This window comes from Lithobates pipiens, unplaced genomic scaffold (genome assembly GCF_037356315.1).
Source record: "Lithobates pipiens isolate NorthernLeopardFrog02 unplaced genomic scaffold, aLitPip1_a1.2 Scaffold_10, whole genome shotgun sequence".
In the NCBI taxonomy this organism is placed as follows: Eukaryota; Metazoa; Chordata; class Amphibia; order Anura; family Ranidae; genus Lithobates; species Lithobates pipiens.
The window spans coordinates 228649893-228672240 of record NW_027507686.1 but is presented as its reverse complement, the minus strand read 5'-3'; the positions used below and the strand labels follow the sequence as shown (position 1 = coordinate 228672240).

Sequence of the window (22348 nt, the reverse complement as noted above, 5' to 3'; positions counted from 1 at the left end):
TAGCTCTGAACCGGCGGCCATCTTTCTACACCCAGGCGTTTACAATGTGATTGCTCCGACGGAGCGATCACTTGTAAACAAACCGGCGTCATGACATGACGCCAGTTTCTCTCCCCTCTCTGTACTGATCTGTGCAGTGGAGGGGAGAGGTCGGATGGAAGCAGCCATCCCTCCATACCCAGCCAATACTCTGCCAGCCCAATACTCTGCAATACTCTGCCAGCCAATACTCTGCCAGCCAATACTCTGCAATACTCTGCCAGCCAATAATCTGCAATACTCTGCCAGCCAATACAATACAATACTCTGCCAGCCAATACAATACTCTGCCAGCCAATACTCTGCCAGCCAATACTCTGCCAGCCAATACTCTGCCAGCCAATACTCTGCAATACAATACTCTTAAGATTATCCAAAGGATTAATTAGCTAATCAAAAAAAAAAACACTAGATTCATTAAAAAATAAAATAAAAAAATAATCGGATAGTCGTTGACTAATGACATGACGCTGGTTTCTCTCTCCCCTCTCTGTACTGATCTGTGCAGTGGAGGGGAGAGGTCGGATGGAAGCAGCCATCCCTCCATACCCAGCCCAATACTGTGCCAGCCCAATACTCTGCCAGCCAATACTCTGCAATACTCTGCCAGCCAATACAATACAATACTCTGCCAGCCAATACAATATAATACTCTGCCAGGCAATACTCTGCAATACTCTGCCAGCCAATACAATACAATACGCTGCCAGCCAATTCAATACAATACTCTGCCAGCCCAATACTCTGCAATACTCTGCCAGCCAATACTCTGCCAGCCAATACTCTGCAATACTCTGCCAGCCAATAATCTGCAATACTCTGCCAGCCAATACAATACAATACTCTGCCAGCCAATACAATACTCTGCCAGCCAATACTCTGCCAGCCAATACTCTGCAATACAATACTCTTAAGATTATCCAAAGGATTAATTAGCTAATCAAAAAAAAACCACTAGATTCATTAAAAAATAAAATAAAAAAATAATCGGATAGTCGTTGACTAATGACATGACGCTGGTTTCTCTCTCCCCTCTCTGTACTGATCTGTGCAGTGGAGGGGAGAGGTCGGATGGAAGCAGCCATCCCTCCATACCCAGCCCAATACTGTGCCAGCCCAATACTCTGCCAGCCAATACTCTGCAATACTCTGCCAGCCAATACAATACAATACTCTGCCAGCCAATTCAATAGAATACTCTGCCAGCCCAATACTCTGCAATACTCTGCCAGCCAATACTCTGCCAGCCAATACTCTGCAATACTCTGCCAGCCAATACTCTGCAATACTCTGCCAGCCAATACAATACAATACTCTGCCAGCCAATACAATACTCTGCCAGCCAATACTCTGCCAGCCAATACTCTGCAATACAATACTCTCAAGATTATCCAAAGGAATTAATTAGCTAATCAAAAAAAACCCACTAGATTCATTAAAAAATAAAATAAAAAAATAATCGGATAGTCGTTGACTAATGACATGACGCCGGTTTCTCTCTCCCCTCTCTGTACTGATCTGTGCAGTGGAGGGGAGAGGTCGGATGGAAGCAGCCATCCCTCCATACCCAGCCCAATACTGTGCCAGCCCAATACTCTGCCAGCCAATACTCTGCAATACTCTGCCAGCCAATACAATACAATACTCTGCCAGCCAATACAATACTCTGCCAGCCAATACTCTGCAATGCAATGCTCTCAAGGTTATCCAAAGGATTAATTAGCTAATCAGAAAAAACCCACTAGATTCATAAAAAAATAAAATAGAAAAATAATCAGATAGTCGTTGACTAATTGAAAAAATAATCAATAGATTAGTCGTTAGTTGCAGCTCTAGAGTGAATAAAGGGTTGCATCTAGCCCCTGGGCCACAGTCTGAAGACCACTGATCTATATAATGCTTCTAAAAAAAATCAAAAATACTTGTTACAGACTCTGACAAAGGTATTAGTGTCCAGGTTTTGGGTGAAAATTGACACCAGAATAATTTTCAGCGGTCAGTAGTTGTAAAGCAAAGATCAGTGGTCAGTATATTATAAGGCAAAGATCAGTGATAAGTATATTATAAGGCAAAGATCAGTGGTCAGTAGAGCTGCATGGCTCTAGCTTAAATGGGAATCACAATTTTTTTTGCTTAGAATAAAGATCATGATTCTCTCCAGATTCTTGAGGTGTAACATCTTCTTTCACATTATACAAAAAATCGGGCTAACTTTACTGTTTAAAACAAAGGGAGATAATAGATGTGGCGCTTATACCTATATGTGGGGACTAGTAGTGTGTTGATATATAAAATGTGAATAAAAGTGTGCTATGTTGTGTTGGTCAATTTTCACATGTGTGAGAATATATAATTCTTAAAGTGCTAATTGATTTTGGGCCAAAATATGTATAATATATATTTTCCAGCGTGCTGGTTCAAAAACCCAAAATTAAAAATTAAATAAAAATTAAATAAAAATACAATAAACTCAAAGTGCACAACAATAGCAACAGATCACGATATGGCAAAACCTATAACTTTCATGCTATATTTATCTCTATGGCAATATGCAGTTATTAAGGTGCACGTGCAAATAAATTCCTGTAAAACTATAAGTGGAGACTAAATGTGATACCTGGTAAACTAACCGTGAGAAAAGTATATTAAAGTATACTACGTATATTAAGGTGTCAAAATATAATAAATAAATATATATAAAATGTCACAGTGGTAGCATGAACTGGTCTGCTAGTGATGCTATACAAAAATTGATATAAAATTAATATAAAACCTAAGTACCATATACATGAAGCAAAAACGTGGTAAAATGATATAATGCAAAAAGATTAAAATAAATAAAGATAAGAATATGCAAAAAACGTGCAAAATTTGTGCAAGAAAATGTGCAAAAAATGCAGGCAAGTTCTAAACATTAGACGTGATGGAGCAAGTCTCTATTAAGTGGCGGAAAAAACCGCAGGTGCAAAAAAGGAGAGGAGTGATGTTTTCCAACTGTGTTCTTCACATTCGGTGGCTTAAAAGGGTATTAAATTATTATGCTCTCACCAGAAGGAGGACCCCATCCGGGGTGGATCAACTTTCACAATATTAGCTATTGTGTGGCTCTCTGGCTTCCTTCCGCTTTAAAGGTTAGGGATCCCTCGTTCCTCCGTGAGTGCAATAAGCCCTGTTTATATAGAGTAGAGAAGAGGCACATCCATAGTGTGATACCGTTTTAAAGAATTTTTATTGCAGTAAATAGATGAAAAATTACTCACAAACAAGTAGTTTAAAAGTGCGGTTGTATGTACAGCTTTTAAAATTCCCGCTCTGCAATCTCCGTCTGAGCTCGAGGTGTACGCTGCTTGGCCACGCCCTACGCGTTTCGTCACACGGACGTCATCTGGAGCCTACGCGTAGGGCGTGGCCAAGCAGCGTACACCTCGAGCTCAGACGGAGATTGCAGAGCGGGAATTTTAAAAGCTGTACATACAACCGCACTTTTAAACTACTTGTTTGTGAGTAATTTTTCATCTATTTACTGCAATAAAAATTCTTTAAAACGGTATCACCCTATGGATGTGCCTCTTCTCTACTCTATATAAACGGGGCTTATTGCACTCACGGAGGAACGAGGGATCCCTAACCTTTAAAGCGGAAGGAAGCCAGAGAGCCACACAATAGCTAATATTGTGAAAGTTGATCCACCCCGGATGGGGTCCTCCTTCTGGTGAGAGCATAATAATTTAATACCCTTTTAAGCCACCGAATGTGAAGAACACAGTTGGAAAACATCACTCCCCTCCTTTTTTGCACCTGCGGTTTTTTCCGCCACTTAATAGAGACTTGCTCCATCACGTCTAATGTTTAGAACTTGCCTGCATTTTTTGCACATTTTCTTGCACAAATTTTGCACGTTTTTTGCATATTCTTATCTTTATTTATTTTAATCTTTTTGCATTATATCATTTTACCACGTTTTTGCTTCATGTATATGGTACTTAGGTTTTATATTAATTTTATATCAATTTTTGTATAGCATCACTAGCAGACCAGTTCATGCTACCACTGTGACATTTTATATATATTTATTTATTATATTTTGACACCTTAATATACGTAGTATACTTTAATATACTTTTCTCACGGTTAGTTTACCAGGTATCACATTTAGTCTCCACTTATAGTTTTACAGGAATTTATTTGCACGTGCACCTTAATAACTGCATATTGCCATAGAGATAAATATAGCATGAAAGTTATAGGTTTTGCCATATCGTGATCTGTTGCTATTGTTGTGCACTTTGAGTTTATTGTATTTTTATTTAATTTTTATTTAATTTTTAATTTTGGGTTTTTGAACCAGCACGCTGGAAAATATATATTATACATATTTTGGCCCAAAATCAATTAGCACTTTAAGAATTATATATTCTCACACATGTGTAAATTGACCAACACAACATAGCACACTTTTATTCACATTTTATATATCAACACACTACTAGTCCCCACATATAGGTATAAGCGCCACATCTATTATCTCCCTTTGTTTTTGCATCTTTCCACCCTTGGGTGGAAATCAATAGAGGCTGCTCTTACCTTTCAACTTTTCTTTTCTTTTCTATATTCACTCTTAAGGTTCCATAGCGCAACCCACCCCCCAGTTATCTATTTTTTAACTTTACTGTTTAGTTTTCTTTTAAATACATTAAATGTATTTTTTTTTAAACTTGCGTTTGAAAAGCAGATGCGCGAATACAGTGTGACATAAAATATTACAACAACCACAATTTTATTCTCTAGGGTCACTGCTAAAAAAATATATATCATGTTTGAGTGTTCCAAATAATTTTCAAGCAGAAAATAATTTTTACTTGTAAGCAGCAAATGTCAGAAAAGGTTTGATCTTTAAATGGTTAAACTTCCCTCATTTACACGCCAGAGTTCTTTCCTTTGATGAAAGGGCTGAAAGATACTTTGTTTCTATTTATTCTCAGTGTTGTGATAAAACTTGGCAGGCTACCTGGATTTTTAATAATTTTTTCCAGCTATGAAAACTCTCTGCACTTGTTAAAAATAATTGTGAAATGCTGTTTTGAAGATCTGGAAGGGAAAAATATCAAAATTTTGATTCTTTACTATTAATCGTGCAGCTCTAGTGGTCAGTAGTTTGAAAGGCAGAGATCAGTGGTCAGTAGTTTGAAAGGCAGAGATCAGTGGTCAGTAGTTTGAAAGGCAGAGATCAGTGGTCAGTAGTTTGTAAGGCAGAGATCAGTGGTCAGTAGTTTGTAAGGCAATGATCAATGGTTAGTAGTTTGTAAGGCAATGATCAGTGGTCAGTAGTTTGAAAGGCAGAGATCAGTGGTCAGTAGTTTGTAAGGCAATGATCAGTGGTCAGTAGTATGTAAGGCAATGATCAGTGGTTAGTAGTTTGTAAGGCAATGATTGGGGGTTAGTAGTTTGCAAGGCAGAGATCGGTGGTCAGTCCCACTTGAAAAGTTTGTAGCACAGAGTTGCCTTGTAACTGTACATTATTTAAATCTTGGTAATTAATGTTCAGAGGCTCACAGTCATAGTGCAGCTTTGCAGTGCTCAGAAGGGCTCAGGATAGGCAGCCCTTATCCAGGCTTTCTCCCTCACACAGCTAGTGTGGCCCCTGCACTGGGAGAGGCAGGTGAGGGTAAACCAAAGATGCTGTGTAGGCATCGGAGGTGCTCCTTCGCAACCGATGATGTTATAAGTAGTTTAGGTAAATGCTTTTAATGCAGCAGTAGTTATAGTAGGCTCTGTGTAAAATACCGTATGGTAGGCTTTATCCACCTACCTTCCTATGTTGGGGCTATTTTAAGGCATTTTGTCACGGCACCCCTCAGATGGCACCTCAGTGTGCTGTGGCATACTGGTTGAGAAAGGCTGGACTAGAAGGAGCGCAAGGATTTCTATACTGGGCCTGATCATATGACTAAGTACGTTTTCATCAGATCCCATCCACCAGACGGATGGCGAACGTATCGTCTGTTTTGAGCGGATTGGATGGCATATGCGTATCAGCGGATACATCTCCGCTGACATCCGCCTGCCCATAGGAGTCAATGGGTGCCCCCCCCCCCCCCCCACTCTCTCATAAGCACTCAGTAGTGCTGATTATGCCTTTCCACCCCGCTTGTCCATTTTTCGAAAATACACCAGAGATTCCATCAATTAAACGTGCTCTATGAATGGAGGATGGATGAAATTGGAAATGTCCACCTCCTCCAATCACAGAGAACTTTTCATTAATGAAGAGAGAGGGGAGGGTAGAAAAGGAAGCTTGGGTGCTGACCTATTAGGGAAACACAAACAAATGGGAAAGTTTCAGATTTTTTTTTTTTTGGTCACTTTTTCCACCCAGCAAGAGCTGAGCTTAAGGCCTCATGCACACATGACATTATGGAAACTCTCCTAGAAGCCTTTCTTCCTGGTAGCAGCATTTTGTCAGGAAAAAATGCCTGATGATTGTAAAAATGTGTAGCGAGTTTAGGTACATTTACAGTCTCCATGCACTTGGGCGTCAATTCATTTAATTGCAAAGAATAATAATTTATTTTGCCCATTGAAATTAATTCACACGCATTTACAAGTATCAAGCATTTTTGTCTGCCAAAACGCTGCTGCTCCTGGATGAACTAGCAGTGTTTTTTTTTTCTTTTTCCTGTCACTAAGCCCAGGTTCACACTGACAGCGGGAATGAAATTGTGCGAATTCATCTGAACCAGGCCACGTGTCTTAAGAGCTGGCAGGGCCAGCCGCAGGACGATATGCAGCATATTCCTGGTGATGGTGGGAGGATCAGAAAGTCTCTCCGTTCTCCCGCCCACTATGGCAACTGAAAGCCGCAGTTCGTGCATGTGCCCTGCAGCCACCGGTCACCTGGCAACCAGGATGCAAGGATAGGAGGAGGGACAGAGAAGTCGAGGCCGCCACCTTCCCTATATGTGGACAAAGCACCTTGTTGGCTATCAAGTGCGGGAGGTGGGTCTCATACACATGACTCCTGCACATGAAAGTCGACAAGTTGCTGCGGCCGCATATAGGGAAAGCAGTGCACGCCCACTCCTCTGCCTGCCAGTGAAGGGGTTAGATCTGATGCTCCAATGCAAGAGAGTACTCCTTTCCTTAATGGTAATTATGATCTTTTTTATACCTGGCTCTGTGAGTAAAAATGTATACCTGGCTCTGTGAGTAATAATTTATACCTGGCTCTGTGAGTAATAATTTATACCTGGCTCTGTGAGTAATAATGTATTACTGGCTCTCTGAGTAATAATTTATACCTGGCTCTGTGAGTAATAATTTATTACTGGCTCTGTGAGTAATACTTTGTACCTGACTCTGTGAGTACAAAGACCCAAACGACCGCAGACCTGCCACAACCCTCAACACCATCTCCAAAATTATCGAGAAAGCAGTAGTACAACAGCTACAACTCCATCTGGACACCCATATAACTCTTGGATCCACTACAATATGGTTTCTGCCCTGGCCACGGGACAGAAACTGCACTCCTCGAAATCGGGATGACACCCTCGAAGCAGCAGTTGAAGGAGAATCGTGTCTCCTGGTGCTGCTGGACCTCAGTGCAGCGTTTGACACAGTAGACCACAAAACCCTGCTCACTCGTCTCACAGAAGTAGCTGAAGTTGCAGACTCAAACTTACCCTGGTTCGCATCCTTCCTAGAGAACAGATCTCAAAGTGAAACTAAGAGCTTTCACTTCAGAAGCATGGAAAATTACATGCGGAGTCCCTCAAGGATCACTCCTGTCGCCTGTGCTCTTTAACATCTATCTCCGCCCACTCCTCAAAATCATCAACCAGGACCTACTTTATCACTCCTACATGGATGACATCCTACTCTACCTATGCATCACCAACAAAAAAGACCAATACCAGGCACTGGAAAACTGTCTCATATTGATCGATCATTGGATGACGAAGAGCTCCCTTAAACTCAACGGATCCAAAACAGAACTCCTCTTCCTCCACACAACCTGTAACAAAAACCCTGGCGCGATGTCCACACCACTCACTATCCTCGAACAACCCATCACCCCCAGCACTAAAGCCAAAATGTTTGACTCAAACATGGCGATGGATGCACAAATAGGATTATTGGTCAGTTGATCCCACTACCTTCTTCGCCTATTGCGTAGACTCATCCCGGAAGGAGATACAGCAGCAGTAGTTGGAACTATCATCGATTACTAGGGGAGCAACGGATCGTCAGCGATCCGTGATCCGAATGGGTCACCCTCCACGAAGCGCTCCACTGCCTTGGCCTTAGTAAAGGCCACGGCTTTGGGCCTAGCTCCGGAGCGTCGGCCATCTTTGTACATCTTTGTACATCTTTGATGGCGGCAGCGCTGTGGGCTGGATCTGTAGTGCCCACAGCGCTGCTCTGTGACAATTGCAGTCACAGCCATCCCTCCATAATCTGCCAATACCCTGCCATACTCTGCCAATACTTTGCAATACCCTGCCAGTACTCTGCAATACCCTGCCAGTACTCTGCAATACCCTGCCAGTACTCTGCAATACCCTGCCAATACTCTGCCATACTCTGCAATACTCGGCGATACCCAGCCGTACCCAGCCATGCTCAGCCGTACCCAGCCATGCTCAGCCGTACCCAGCCATACTCAGCCAATATTACAGTGGGGGAGATGATGTGGATATTACAGTGGGGAGATTGTGGATATTACAGTGGGGACTATATGGTGGTGGAATTTTCACAGGTTTTTGCAATTTCAATTATTATTTGCTGATCCGAAAAATGATCTGATCCGTGACTCTGATCCGTGGAACGATCTGATCTGTGAATTTTTTGATCCGTTTCACCCTTATCTATTACTAACTCGACTACGCTAATTCCCTCTACCTAGGACTTCCAAAATACCAATTTCATGTCTACAAATCGTCCAGAACACCGCAGCCAGACTGGTAACTGGGGAAAAAAAAAACCCTGGAAATCAATCACCCCGTCCCTGAGGACCCTCCCTTGGCTAGCCGTGAAGGACAGAGTTACATTTAAGACCCTCTGCCTCACTCACAAATGTACACAAGGAAAAGCCCCACAATACCTCTGTGACAAAATAAAGCAGGTCACCCTCTCCGGTCATCTAACCAGAACCTCCTCCACATCCCCAAGACCCATTACAAACTAAAAGGTGAGTGAATGGTCGCAGTACAAGGACCACGGCTATGAAACAATCTACCCGTGGACATCCATTGGAAGAAGACCATTTGGCCTTCAACCGGCTCTGAGTAATAATTTATTACTGGCTCTGTGAGTAATAATTTATTACTGGCTCTGTGAGTAATAATTTATTACTGGCTCTGTGAGTAATAATTTGTACCTGGCTCTGTGAGTAATAATTTGTACCTGGCTCTGTAAGTAATAATTTATACTGTACCTGGCTTCAATACATCCTGAGACCCTAAATCACCAACCGCCCAGACCCCCCCCCCCCCCCCGCTGCGAATGCCTCCAGCCCCCACCCCCGCACGGGCTGCTCAGTCTAGAGTGCCCGGGCCTTTTTTTGGGCTAAGTCAGGGCCCAATTAGGAAGAACCATAATAATGCATGAGATTGTCTCTCAATATAGCTGAAAATGTCATAATGGGTCTATTGAGATCTCATATACTGTATATATGTACACCTACGTGGTACACTGGATCTCAATGTTCTCTGCGGCAGTTGTAGATACGAATCCGAAAAGTCCAGGTAATGCAGGTACATGAAGTCATTCACATTTTACATACATATCAACCACTAAAGAGCTATTTTATGTCAAGGTAATTTTTTATTTTATTTTTATTTACTGCTCAGTTTGCATCTAGACTTTGTGGAATTGTTCATGCAGCTGTCAAATTCAGCAGCTATAAGATTGATTCAATGCTGCATCAGTTTTTAATTTTTTTTTGCCCTATGAAACGTATCATTCCTGTGAGACTTTGCTGTTGTTTTTCTCTGCATCCTGCACTGCTGTCACATGTGCAAAACTCGAGGTTTAAGTGACAGCAGAGAGAGCATCCAGCTACCTGTCTGTAAAAAAAAAAAAAAAAAAAAAAACTAGCAATATGTTTAGGTTTTGTCAGAAAAACTACATCCTAAACAATGTTTAAAACAATAAAAAAATCTTTTCTTTTAGCTAAATTATAATAATTGACACAATCACTCTGTTCATGTATAGGTACCTTTTTACTAGTTTATTATTACCCTAACCAGGCCATACATTGATCGAAATTTGGCCAGTTCCTGCTGAACTGGCAAAATTCATGCATTTTATGGCCGCCGCTACCACTCCCTATTCAGGTGCCCGACCCCTTTTTGGGAGCAGGGTGCCTGAATTAAAGAGGCGGGGGTGGTTTTGAAGCACCTGATTAGAGCCATAGTCCCTAATAGGCATCAAAAAAAGGTGACCTGCGAACGCCATGCTGGAATGAATATTGAATATTCGCTTTCCTAACACTAAACCGCCTCTCCGCCAATCAGGTGCTCGGATCTGTTACCCGTCACCTGATTGGCTGAAACGACAGGCGCTGCGATTGGAAGCTGGGCGTCCAATCATAGCCGAGGACGGGAAGAGAGGATGGGAGAAGACATCGAGGAGCTGTCCCTCCGAGACAGGTAAGTGCAGATGGCGGGCTGGCGGGGGGCAAACTGGCAGCATTTGATATGGCACAGTGGCTGTGCTTGATGAGGCACAGTGGCTGTGTTTGATGAGGCACAGTGAGAGAAATTAATGGGCACAGTGGCGGCAATTGATGGGCACAGTGGCTGCGTTTGATGGGCACAGTGGCGGCAATTGATGGGCACAGTGGCGGCAATCGATGGGCACAGTGGCTGCGTTTTATGGGCACATCGGCGGCAATTGATGGGCACAATGGCTGCATTTTATGGGGCACAGTGGCTGCGTTTGATGGGCACAGTGGCTGCGTTTGATGGGCACAGTGGCTGCATTTGATAGCACAGTGCCTGCGTTTTATGGGCACAGTGGCTGCGTTTGATGGGCACAGTGGCGGCGATTGTTGGGCACAGTGGCTGCGATTGATGGTTTTATTTTCAGAATTTTTCAGATTGTTTGCGTGAGCAAGAAAAGGGGGCCATGTTCCTTTTGTACAGTGGGACCATGGAGAATGGACGTAGGAACCCTATAAGAGGAAGTCAGACCACAACAGCAAAAAAAAAATCTGATCTCAGGCTTTCCAGCATAGAGGAGAGATCCGGGGATGTATAGACCCCATATCTCTCCATAAAGGGGACCTGTCATGCCCTATTCCTATTAGCAAGGATGCTTACATTCCTTGTAATAGGAAAGAAAGTGATCAAAACATTGTTTTTAAAGGGAAAGTGTAAAAATAAAAAAAAGTAATAAACCATATAAAAAAAAATGGAAAGTGCCCCCCCATCCTATCATGCTTGCACGCAGAAGCGAACGCATACGTAGGGAAATTGACGGGTGAGGATCCCCTACACACGTTTGGAGGAATTCTGTTGGTTGTATACCTATTTATCCTCCTATTTCAGATGCCTTAGTGCTCTTTTCTGACAGTGACTGACAACATTCACCCTGGTATCCCGTTTTTGGACATAGCCCATACTCTATCACACAATTGTTAGCTTTTTCAGCTACTATTGATTGATTCTATATTTGAGACCATGCTATCACTCAGGCCCCTTTGATGATGCGCTTTTTTCAGCGACCATTTAATTTTCCAACATTACCTTCAACCGGCTCTATCAATGGCCTTATAACTTATGAAATCAAACAGATTTAATATTTGGAACCCGTGTCTGTGTGTTTCTATTGCTGGCTGCACTACTTGTCTCCTGAAGAAGCTCGAATTGAACGAAACATGTTGAGAATTGCCGCTCCTCTTTGCTTTTAATATATAGGATTGGTAACACTCCATTAATTGTTGCTTTGTACCATGACTATATTTATTGTTATGTACTTGCATCTTTGCATTGATGTTTGTTTTATTTTATTTAATTTTTTCTATGTGTTTAAATAAAAATAAAAAACATTTCTTTTAGAACTTTATGTTCCAACTTATCCTATTTGATACCGCTTAAAGAGGAGCTGCACCTTTAAAAAAAATATTAAAAGCCAGCAGCTACAAATATTGCAGCTGCTGACTTTTAATAAATTGACACTTACCTGTTCCAGGGTCCAGCGATGTCAGCGGCAGATGATGAGCAATCGCTCGTCTCTCCGCCGCCCCCGCCGCCATCCTCTGTCAGGGAAGTGAAGCATTGCGGCTTCACTGCCCGGTTCCCTACTGCGAATGCGCGAGTCGCCCTGCGCGTCTGTACTGGTCCCCGCTGTGTCCTGGGAACTGTGTGTTTCCCAGAACACAACGGGGGGGGGGGGATTGGGGCATCTGCAGCGAGCTTGTCCCGGAAGTGGGTGCAGATACCTGGATTATCCAGGTATCTGCACCCCCCCCTGAAAGGTGTTTTTAAAGCGGGGTTCCAACCTAAAGTGGATCTTCCACTCATCAGAACCACCCCCCCCCCCCCTCCGGTGTCACATTTGGCACCTTTCAGGGGGAGGGGGTGCAGATACCTGTCTAAGACAGGTATTTGCACCCACTTCCGGGCATAGACTCCCAAGGGAGTCTATGCCTCTTCCTGTCCCGGCCATTCCCTTCCTGTCCTTTACCATTCCTATTGCGCTGCGCGACTCGCGCAATGCGCAGTAAGGAATCGGGAAGTGAAGCCGCAATGCTTCACTTCCTGATTTCCTCACCTAGAATGGCGGCGGCAGCAGCCGAGAGCCGAGCGATCGATAGGCCTCCCCTGCCGACATCGCTGAATCCTGGGACAGGTAAGTGTCCATTTATTAAAAGTCAGCAGGTGCAGTATTTGTAGCTGCTGGCTTTTAATATTTTTTTTTACAGTGAAATCCCTCTTTAAGTACCGAAGTTTAGCACTAAACCTACGTGTGCGTAATTTTAAAGTGTGACATGTTGGGTATCTATTTACTTGGTATTACATCATCTTTCACAGTATACAAAAAAATTGGGCTAACTTTATTGTTTGTTTTTTTTTATTCATGAAAGTGTTTTTTTCCCCCAAAAAAATGTGTTTGAAAATTCCTGTGCAAAAAACGTTCCTTGTAATAGGAATCAAAATTTTTTTTTTAAAGGGGAAAGTGTAGAGATAAAAAAATTAAATAAACAATATAAAAAAAAAAAATTGAAAGCGCCCCCCCCCCCCCATCCTCTCATGCTTGCATGCAGAAGCGAACACATACGTAGGTCGTGCCCACATATGTAAACTTTGTTCAAACCACACATGTGAGGTAACGCCATGAACGTTGGAGCAAGAGCAATCATTTTAGCACAAGTTATCTTTTGTAACTATTAACGGGTAACCTGTAAAAAAATAAAAAAATTAAAGAGTTGCCTATGAAGGTTTTTAAGTACCAAAGTTTGCGTGTGCGTAATTTCAAAGTGCGACATGTTGGGTATCTATTTACTTGGTATTACATCATCTTTCACAGTATACAAAAAAAACTTGGGCTAACTTTAGTGTGTATTATATATATATATAATGTTTAGGGGGTTCTAAGTAATTTTCTAGCAAAACAAAATTAATTTTTACATGTAGGAGAGGATTGCCAAAATAGGTCTGGGCTGGAAGTGGTTAAACCAGAGTCTAGTGCCACTTTAAAGCCTAATGTATTTTATAAATAACTTTGCTGTGATTTGTTCTTTTGACACATGAAATGGTTCCTGAAGCTCCACCTGCTGGCTTAAAAGCAGAAAGCAAAATATTAATATGCAACATTCATAACTCCCAACATTTTGAGATGGGAATGAGGGACACCTACTAGCAAATGTATAAAGGCATAGTACACGCCCCCTGCCACACCCCCTTAAAAGGAGAATTAACCAAAAAAAAATTTTAATTAAAGCGGTAGTAAACCCACAATTTTTTTTTTTTTTTAACACCTGCAAAGCAAAAGGCATAATGAGCTAGTATGCACCGCATACTAGCTCATTATGAAATACTTACCTTAGAACGAGGCCCCGACATCTGGCCCGATCCACGCCGAGGGAGCTGACATGCTCCCTCGGCGTTTCTTCCAGGTATCGTGGCTCCGGCCCTGTGAGTGGCCGGAGCCGCGATATCGTCACTCCCGCGCATGCGCGTGGGAGATTTCATCCCGGCCGGGCGGCCGGCCACTGCCGGATTTTCAGGCCGAGAATCCCCTTGTGCGCATGCGCCGCTGCAGTCAGCGGCGCATACCGAGGGGAATATCTCCTAAACCGTACAGGTTTAGGAGATATTTTTTTTACCTACAGGTAAGCCTTATTATAGGCTTTCCTGTAGGTAAAAGTTAAAAAATTGAGTATACAACAACTTTAAGTCCACAAGGGCCTTTTTTTTTTTTTTTTACCACTACCATTCCTTTATATTGGCTTTTAAAATTTACAAATGCAGCAATTTAGAAATCAGATGAAAGGTTTAGCATTGGGAGACACGTTTTGAAAGATAAAAAGTGCATTTTATATATATATCTATATAGATCAGACCAAAATGAGGGACAAATGAGGAGGAAAGAAGGACAGAGGGACATTGCTCCAAATCAGGGACAGTCCCTGGAAATCGGGGACAGTTGGGAGCTATGAATATTTTATATATACCTGACTTAAAAATAAGAATGTCATTTTCTTTTTAATGGCTATATTAAATAAAGAAACTATGTGCAAAACCACTTTTCATACTTTTAAATAACAGTGTATCCTGTGTAATTAAAAAGCAAATACATTTTTATTTGAATATTTACCCAGCCAGGAATGCTCCTGTAATGAGAACGATATAAATACCTTTTTATTGCAGTAATGAAGCTCCTTTGTTGTGTTTGTAGCAGAGGGAAGGTGAAAAGGGCGGAGAAACAAAAGTTTAGACAGTCTTCATGTCACCTGACGGCACCCGGACTGGGAAATAGGAGAGGCGTTTTTTTTTGGGCAGAAAACAAAGTTGGCTTTGTGGATTATGTTATGTTCTCGTATCTCAGCAAGGAGTTATGAAAGCTGTGAAAATTACCCTTTCTTAATGCAGGTCAACCAACCCCCTGGTGTAAATGTGGTGAGTACATTAATCTATGGACAGACAACCCTATCCTTATGCAAGATCACATCTATTGCATGCTTCAATCCACCTTAAGGCATGCCAAGTTGAAGGAACTTACTGTTCCAGGATTTGTGAATACACATGGGTTCTCTAATCTTTGTTCTGTGTTGGTTTTGTAAAAAGATGCCTGAAGAAAATGCAGTTAATTTTTAGAGAATTTTATTTAGGTTTAATTTGTTTGTTTTTTTGTTTTTTCCTTTTAAGAGTATTTTTATTTTCATTCCGTTTTCACTTCTTTTCTGGGTACCTATACATTGGTCACTACAAAAGCTTAATTAAAAAAAAAAAAAAACATAAAACATGGAGATTAAACCGGTCAGTATTTGTAAATTCTCATTTACTTTCATGTTAACATTTGCTTAACAGGAAAAGAAAATTTGAGTGTGCTGCAGTTAGTGGCGGTTCACACTACAGCGACCTGAAAGTCGTCACGGCTTTGCTGGGCAACTTCAGGGTAATCTTCCTGTAATGTTGGATCCAAATCACATTAATTAAAGCGGAGCTCCACCCTAAAGTGGAGCTTCCGGTCATTGGAACCCTCCCCCCCTCCGGCGTCACAATTGGCACCTTTCAGGGGGGAGGGGGGTGCAGATACCTGTACAGTACAGGTATCTGCACCCACTTCCGGCATAGATATCTGCAGAAGGTACGCCCCTTTCCGCAGAATCCACGCCCCTTTCCGAAGGTCCCCCACTGTCTGCTGGGAAACACACGGATCCCAGAGACAGAGGGGACCATCCTTATTGCTCAGCGCGACTCGCGCATGCGCAGTAGGGAACCGGGAAATGAAGCCGCAAGGCTCCACTTCCTGATTCCCATACGCAAGATGGCGGCAGCAGCACCCGAGAGACGATCGAGAGATCGGCTTCGGGTGCCGACATCGCGGGTGCGCTGGGCGGGTAAGTGTCATTATTTTAAAAGTCAGCAGCTGCAGTATTTGTAGCTGCTGGCTTTAAAAAAAAAACCCGCTTTAAGATAAGGATCTGACTTGGAGGCAACTTCAATTGATATCTATGGGTACAGGTCGGCTAGAAGTCGCCTTGAAGTAGTACAGGAACCTTTTCGGAGCGACCTCAGTAGTTTATATTAAGGAAGCTCTCATTCACTTATTATGTCCAGCGACTTGGGGTGACTTGAGGTCTGACAAGTCGGATCCCAAGTTGCCGTAGTGTGAATTGGCACTCAGGGATTATTGACATGTGTGTAAGCCCTTGTTGCCTCTCTGAAAAGCGAGCTTGACATGCATTTGACAGGCGGTAATTAGGCGATATGTTGCTTCCTTGCCATCTGATTTAATGCTGTAAATGCTGCACCACATGCGAAGTGAGTGGTTTTTGGTGGCTGTAATGCCTGCTGGATGTGAAATGCTGTTTCGCCCTAGAGGACTACATGCTCTTTTTTAGGGGGGCAGTTGGAGGGGGGGGGAATTATATCCGTGACTCTACCTCCTGGTTTTAATGCCCTCTAGCTGCACATGTAAATGAACTCTTAAACACAAAAAAGAAAAAAAAAGAAAAAAGTGAACTCCAGTTAGCCGAAAAAAATGACATATGGATGCTCTCTTCCCACTGTATATACAGGATATAATGCTCATTAGTCCAGGGGGGATAAGATAGAGCATATTGCCTCATCCTAATGGTTCTGGTAGTGATGACAATGACCAGTCCTATGAAGCTGCTTCTTTTCCCCAGTTGTGTTTTCTCCCTTCTTGCTGACACTATCATGTACAATGTCCTGCAATGTGAATGAATATGTTGAAGGACCACCCACATTCCAAGGCAGGGGTAAAGAGGACGGGAGCACCAGATGATGCAGAGTTGAGTTAGCTGAAGGACACCCACATGTGCTTTTTTTCCCCCCAAAAACAAAAGAGCTCTTAGACCAGGGTTTCTCAACCAGGGTTTCATAGAACCGTATGGTTCCTCCAGAAGTTTCTAGGGGTTCCTTGAGCTGTGGCTGATTGACCTGTCATCTGATGATGCCTTGGTCCGAAACCACTTGGCAGAACCAGTAGCATGACACCATTGATCTTTTTAACTCTTGGGAAGAGTGACCTTCTGACCATAAATGTTAAGGGCATTCTTCCCGCTGACCACCAGTGGGTTCCTCTGGGGTAAAAGGGCTGAGAAAGTTGTTTGGTCCAGACCAGGGTTTCTCAACCAGGGATCCATGGAACCATAGGGTTCCTCCAGAGGTTGCTAGGGGTTCCTTGAGCAATGAGCAGTTTCTGCCTCCCAGTTCCTACTGACACCAATGCTCTTTTTAGCTATCTGTAAGGGGGGTAATTTTTCCCAATAACCACAAGTGTAAGGAGAATTCTTCCCACTGACTATCACAGTATGTATCATGAGTTGTAGATATAGTACATTTTAGCGGGGGTTCCCTGAGACCAGAAAGTTATTTCAAGGGTTCCTCAATGTTTAAAAGCTTGAGAAACGCTGCCTTGGACACTAACTCAGGTGCTAGACCTTGTGCAAGGGATAGCAGTGGGTACTCGTTTCAGGGTCCCGCTTGTTTTTCAATGTAATTTTTTTGTTTTTTGTTTCCAATATTAGCTGGATTGTATTGGCATATACTAGTTGTAACACTGTATGTGATTGTTTGTGTTTCCTTTTTCATTATGGATAAAATCATTGCCTGCAGATCATAGATTTGAACTTGTCTTTTCCATTTTTAAGAAACTCTATGACAGTTGCTAATCTCCTGCAACCTTTCTTCTGCTGTTTCAAGCGTTGACAGTTGCTCATCCTTCACAACCGTTTTGCAACTACTTTTATATACGTTTATAATTGCTTCCCGCCGTCCATTGTGAGCTCTGTGTTTTTTTGTTTTTTGTTTTCACCCAAGCTGACTGGTGTTCAGTCTTAAACTTCATGTGAATTCCACATATGTAAATTTGTAATAATATATATCCCAAGTTTACCACACAGATGAGATGATCTATGTTTTTTTTTTCGTACATTTTCATTTTTATTGATTTTGAAAAGATCCATAATAATGACACACAAACAAAACAGGAAAAAAAAAAGTGTCAAAAAGAAAACAAAAAAGTCTCTAAAGCCTCGTACACACGATTGGATTGTTGGCAGACAAAGTGGCAGACTTTTGTCTGAAGGGCGTGTGCCGTGAACTTGTCTTGCATACAAACGGTACACAATTGTTGCCAAACACGTGGATCGCTTTTCAGAGGAACAGCATTTTTTTGCAGGTACTATGAACAAGCAAGAAAAAAAATCAGTTCTGATTGTACACATATAGAGGGTCAGGATTAAACACGCATACATAAAATGTGAATACATACATGAAAAAAAAAACACACATACATACACATATATACACACACACATATACTGTATATATAAACACACACGCATAAATGCACATACATATAAACACATACACACACACCTACAAACATACATGTACATACACATACATGCACACACACACACACACATACATGCACATACACACCACTTCCGGCTGGGTACTGCACTGTAGATGGAGACAAAGAGCACACACTGTGCTTTCACTTTAGGTCAAATCAGTGTGACGAGCTTCCTGCAGTGTTGTTTGGCTGAGGATCAGGGAGCTCAGGGTTAGCCGCCCTTGTCTCCTATCGAAGTATGCAGCATGGGGCCCGGTTGCCATGGCGATCTCAGTGACCCCCTATACCTCCGCCACTGGCATCACTTTGTATAACCTGTCCTCCTCACCCACAAGAGCAACCATTCACCCACGAGTCAGATGAATATTGTCTGCTAAAATTGCTATTGCAGCTTACTGAATTTCATTAAATTGAAGTCTGCGCCTTTTGTAGATTAGGACCTCAAGACATATCAACAGTTACGTACAATCATATGTATGCAAGAGTGGACGTAAATTGAAAACTATTTTTTTTTAGTTATAAATAGAAAAAAGAAGGGTTAAATCTAATGCAAAGTTTTCTTTTTTGCTGTCTGTGTCCTGCTGAGAGAATTGCCTTGGCTTCCTGTCCAGGAAATGCTACATGAAAGGAAATCTCTCCAAAGTGAATGGATTGCCCATTTGAAAGAGTTGTCTGAAGGATCCGTGTTCCCATTGGAGGATTTCCCCACGCTCCTTTCTCTAATGAAAAGGTTTAGATTTTCTCCCACTTTTCCATTTTGGAGTCGATACTTGTCAGGACAGATAGAGGAGTGAATTTCCGCAAAATTTTTTTTACAGCAGCTCCAACCTTTCCCCCCACTATCCCAAATATTACTTTTACATACAATTTAAATGCTAAGGCTGGCCATACATGTTCAATTCTTTTGTACAATTTTCTTTTAAAGCGGTAGTAAACCCGCAAATTTTTTTTTTTTACCACCTGCAAAGCAAAAGGCATAATGAGCTAGTATGCACCGCATGCTAGCTCATTATGAAATATTTACCTTAGAACGAGGCCCCAACATCTGGCCCGATCCACCATCTTCCGGGTATCGCGGCTCCGGCGCTGTGAGTGGCCGGAGCCGCGATATCGTCACTCCCGCGCATGCGCGTGGGAGATTTCATCCTGGCCGGGCCGGCCACTGCCGGACTTTCAGCCGAGAATCCCCTTGTGCGCATGCGCCGCTGCAGTCAGCGGCGCATACCGAGGGGAATATTGGTTTAGGAGATATTTATAGCCTTATTATAGGCTTTCCTGTAGGTAAAAGTTAAAAAAATGAGTATACAACCGCTTTAAGCCGCATACACATGATTGGAATTCCAGCAAGAAAAAGACAGATGAGAGCTTTTCATCGGAAAATGCGACCGTGTGTATGCTCCATCGGAATTTAGCTGTCCGAATTTCAGCCAGCCAAAAATTGATAGCATGTTCTCAGTTTTCCCAACGAAAAAACTTTCTATCGGAAATTCAGTTCGTGTGTATGCAATTCCAACACGCCAAAAATCACGCATGCTCAGATTCAACTACGAGATGGAAGCTATTGGCTACTGGCTATTTAACTTACTTTTTCTAGTCCCGTTGTACGTGTTGTATATCACCGCGTTCTAAATGATCGGAATTAGGTGTGAACGTGTGTAGGCAAGACAATTGAATTCCGTCGGGAAAACCATCAGAGCTTTTTCCGACGAGAATTCCAATCGTGTGTACATTAGATTTATCAAAATACATATAATACAAGGTCAAAATAAAACAACTTTCAATTGTATCCAATTAGGCAGGCCCTTGCACTACATAGTTTAACATAAATCTAAGGGCACTTTCACATTGGGGCGGGGGCGTCCGTCGTTTTAGCCATGCTTTTCGGCAGCTAGCGGGGTGGCCATTGATATCAATGACAGGGGCTTTTTAGGAGGGGTGTATTCACCGCTCCCACACCGCCCCAAAGATGCTGCTTGCAGGACTTTTTTTTCCCCTCCTGCAAGTGCACCACTCCAGTGGGAAAGCACTTGGGCTTTCAGACTGGGGTGGCAGGGGAGGCATTTTGTTAGCCCTATTTTTAGCCCTTTAGCACCTGAAAAATGCTTCAGTGTGAAAGTAGCCTAAAGTAAAATTGTACAAGAAAATTGAACATGTATAACCAGCTTAAGTGCACTTTTGTAAAAAAAAAAAAAATTGCAAAAATAAATTGCAAGTAAAAAGATGTGCATTTATTATTTCATTTTGTTTTTCCCCTCTGCCAATGCGTCATCAAGGATGTCCTTGATGTAGCCCTGGAGGAGGGGCGAAACGCGTCAATGTACTTCCGGTTCGTGTTAAACCATTGACGCAAATTTCCCTCTCCGTAGAACACACGCCATTCAGCGGCGAACTCGAATGATTTTCTTACTGATGCCAAAAATCGTGTAAGTTGTACATCGAATGCGCTTGATAATTGATGCCAAACTTTATTTCACTAGGAGTTCTCTCTCTGTTTCCCCATCTATGGAGTGTGGGATATCCTTCCTGTCCTAAAACGTCTCCCTGCACGATTTTACTGAGGAACCATCCAGCATATCCCCAGATCATTTGATCAATGGCTTTTTGATCCCAGACTGCGAAGCTGAGGATCCAATTACTTTGGTGAGTGCGGACACCAAAGGGGCAGCCGCTTCATTGATTCAAACGTTTTGGAGCGCCGTTGCACTTTTCACTGAAGCACCTGAGCACTTTTAGATTTTGTTTGTTGTTTTCTCTTAACATTGATACATTAGGCACTGTTTATTAGGATGTATTTTGCTCGATATAGGCTGCTAGCGCTGTTTTATATATTTTTCATTGTTTGAAGGTTGTAGCACCTTTGTGCAGCAGCTGTGGTCTTCCTATTAATTTTTGTTTATTCATATTTCACTATTTGAGTTAACTCTCCAGCGTGAGTTTTTGAATTAGATATATTATTTATTTATTCAGCCCACAAAATGTTTGCTATTGTATATTGGCAGCAGATACAGTGTAAGAATAATCAGGATATTAATGTGTGCTTTTATCATCTGCTGTAAAGATGTTTGCTTTCCCAGACAGTGTATCATATTTATACAGGGCGTGCCTGCCACCTGATGCCATGTACACAGCTTTAGATGTGGTTTTATGGATAACTTTTACAATGGACCTTGTGGCTCATACAATGATGTATGATCATTTTACTGGACATTATGCCGAGCAGATCTTTTATCCCTCACTTTAAGGTCAAAGCATGAGCTGTGTGTTGAATAATATCTTGTATCATCATCATCATACTCGTTTATTTCATATTTCTGACCCTGTTAAAGGAGAACATTAGGGCTGCAACTAACAATTATTTTCATAATCGATTAGTTGGCCGATTATTGTTTCGATTAATGGAATAATCGGTTAATAAAAATTAAAATTTTGCTGCAATTTGCATTTTTACATATTTTTTGGGCCAATTTGTTGTTGGGCAGATTAAAAAATACAAATTGCCGCAAAAACGCATTATTACATGCTTTTCTGCAGCTTCTCCATTGAAGTATATTGAACCAAAAACCGTTTTGCGTTAAAAAAAAAAAGTCCTTTTCTTTTCCAAATACGCAGCAGCTGAAAAAATCATGGATGTGAACATGTCCCATAGGAAACCATGTAAATGAACTGTAGTGTGTTTCTGCAAAAAGGACCAAAAAACACAGAGGTGATTTGATTATTTGATTATATTTGATTATGAAAAGAGTAATCGATT

General features: G+C 42.0%; 1 protein-coding gene across 8 annotated transcripts in view; it reads left to right on the top strand.

The window, feature by feature from the left end:
• Nucleotides 1-22348, top strand: part of SHANK2 (SH3 and multiple ankyrin repeat domains 2) — a 1084923-nt gene that overhangs the window by 194942 nt on the left and 867633 nt on the right. Inside the window, exon 1 of one of the 8 annotated variants that reach the window (XM_077462517.1) lies at nt 15016-15164. The exons of the other annotated variants lie outside the window; for them this stretch is intronic. The gene's annotated coding sequence lies outside the window, so the exon portion shown is untranslated. Of the gene's footprint in view, nt 1-15015; nt 15165-22348 lie in introns of those variants that run through there. 8 annotated transcript variants of the gene reach the window in all.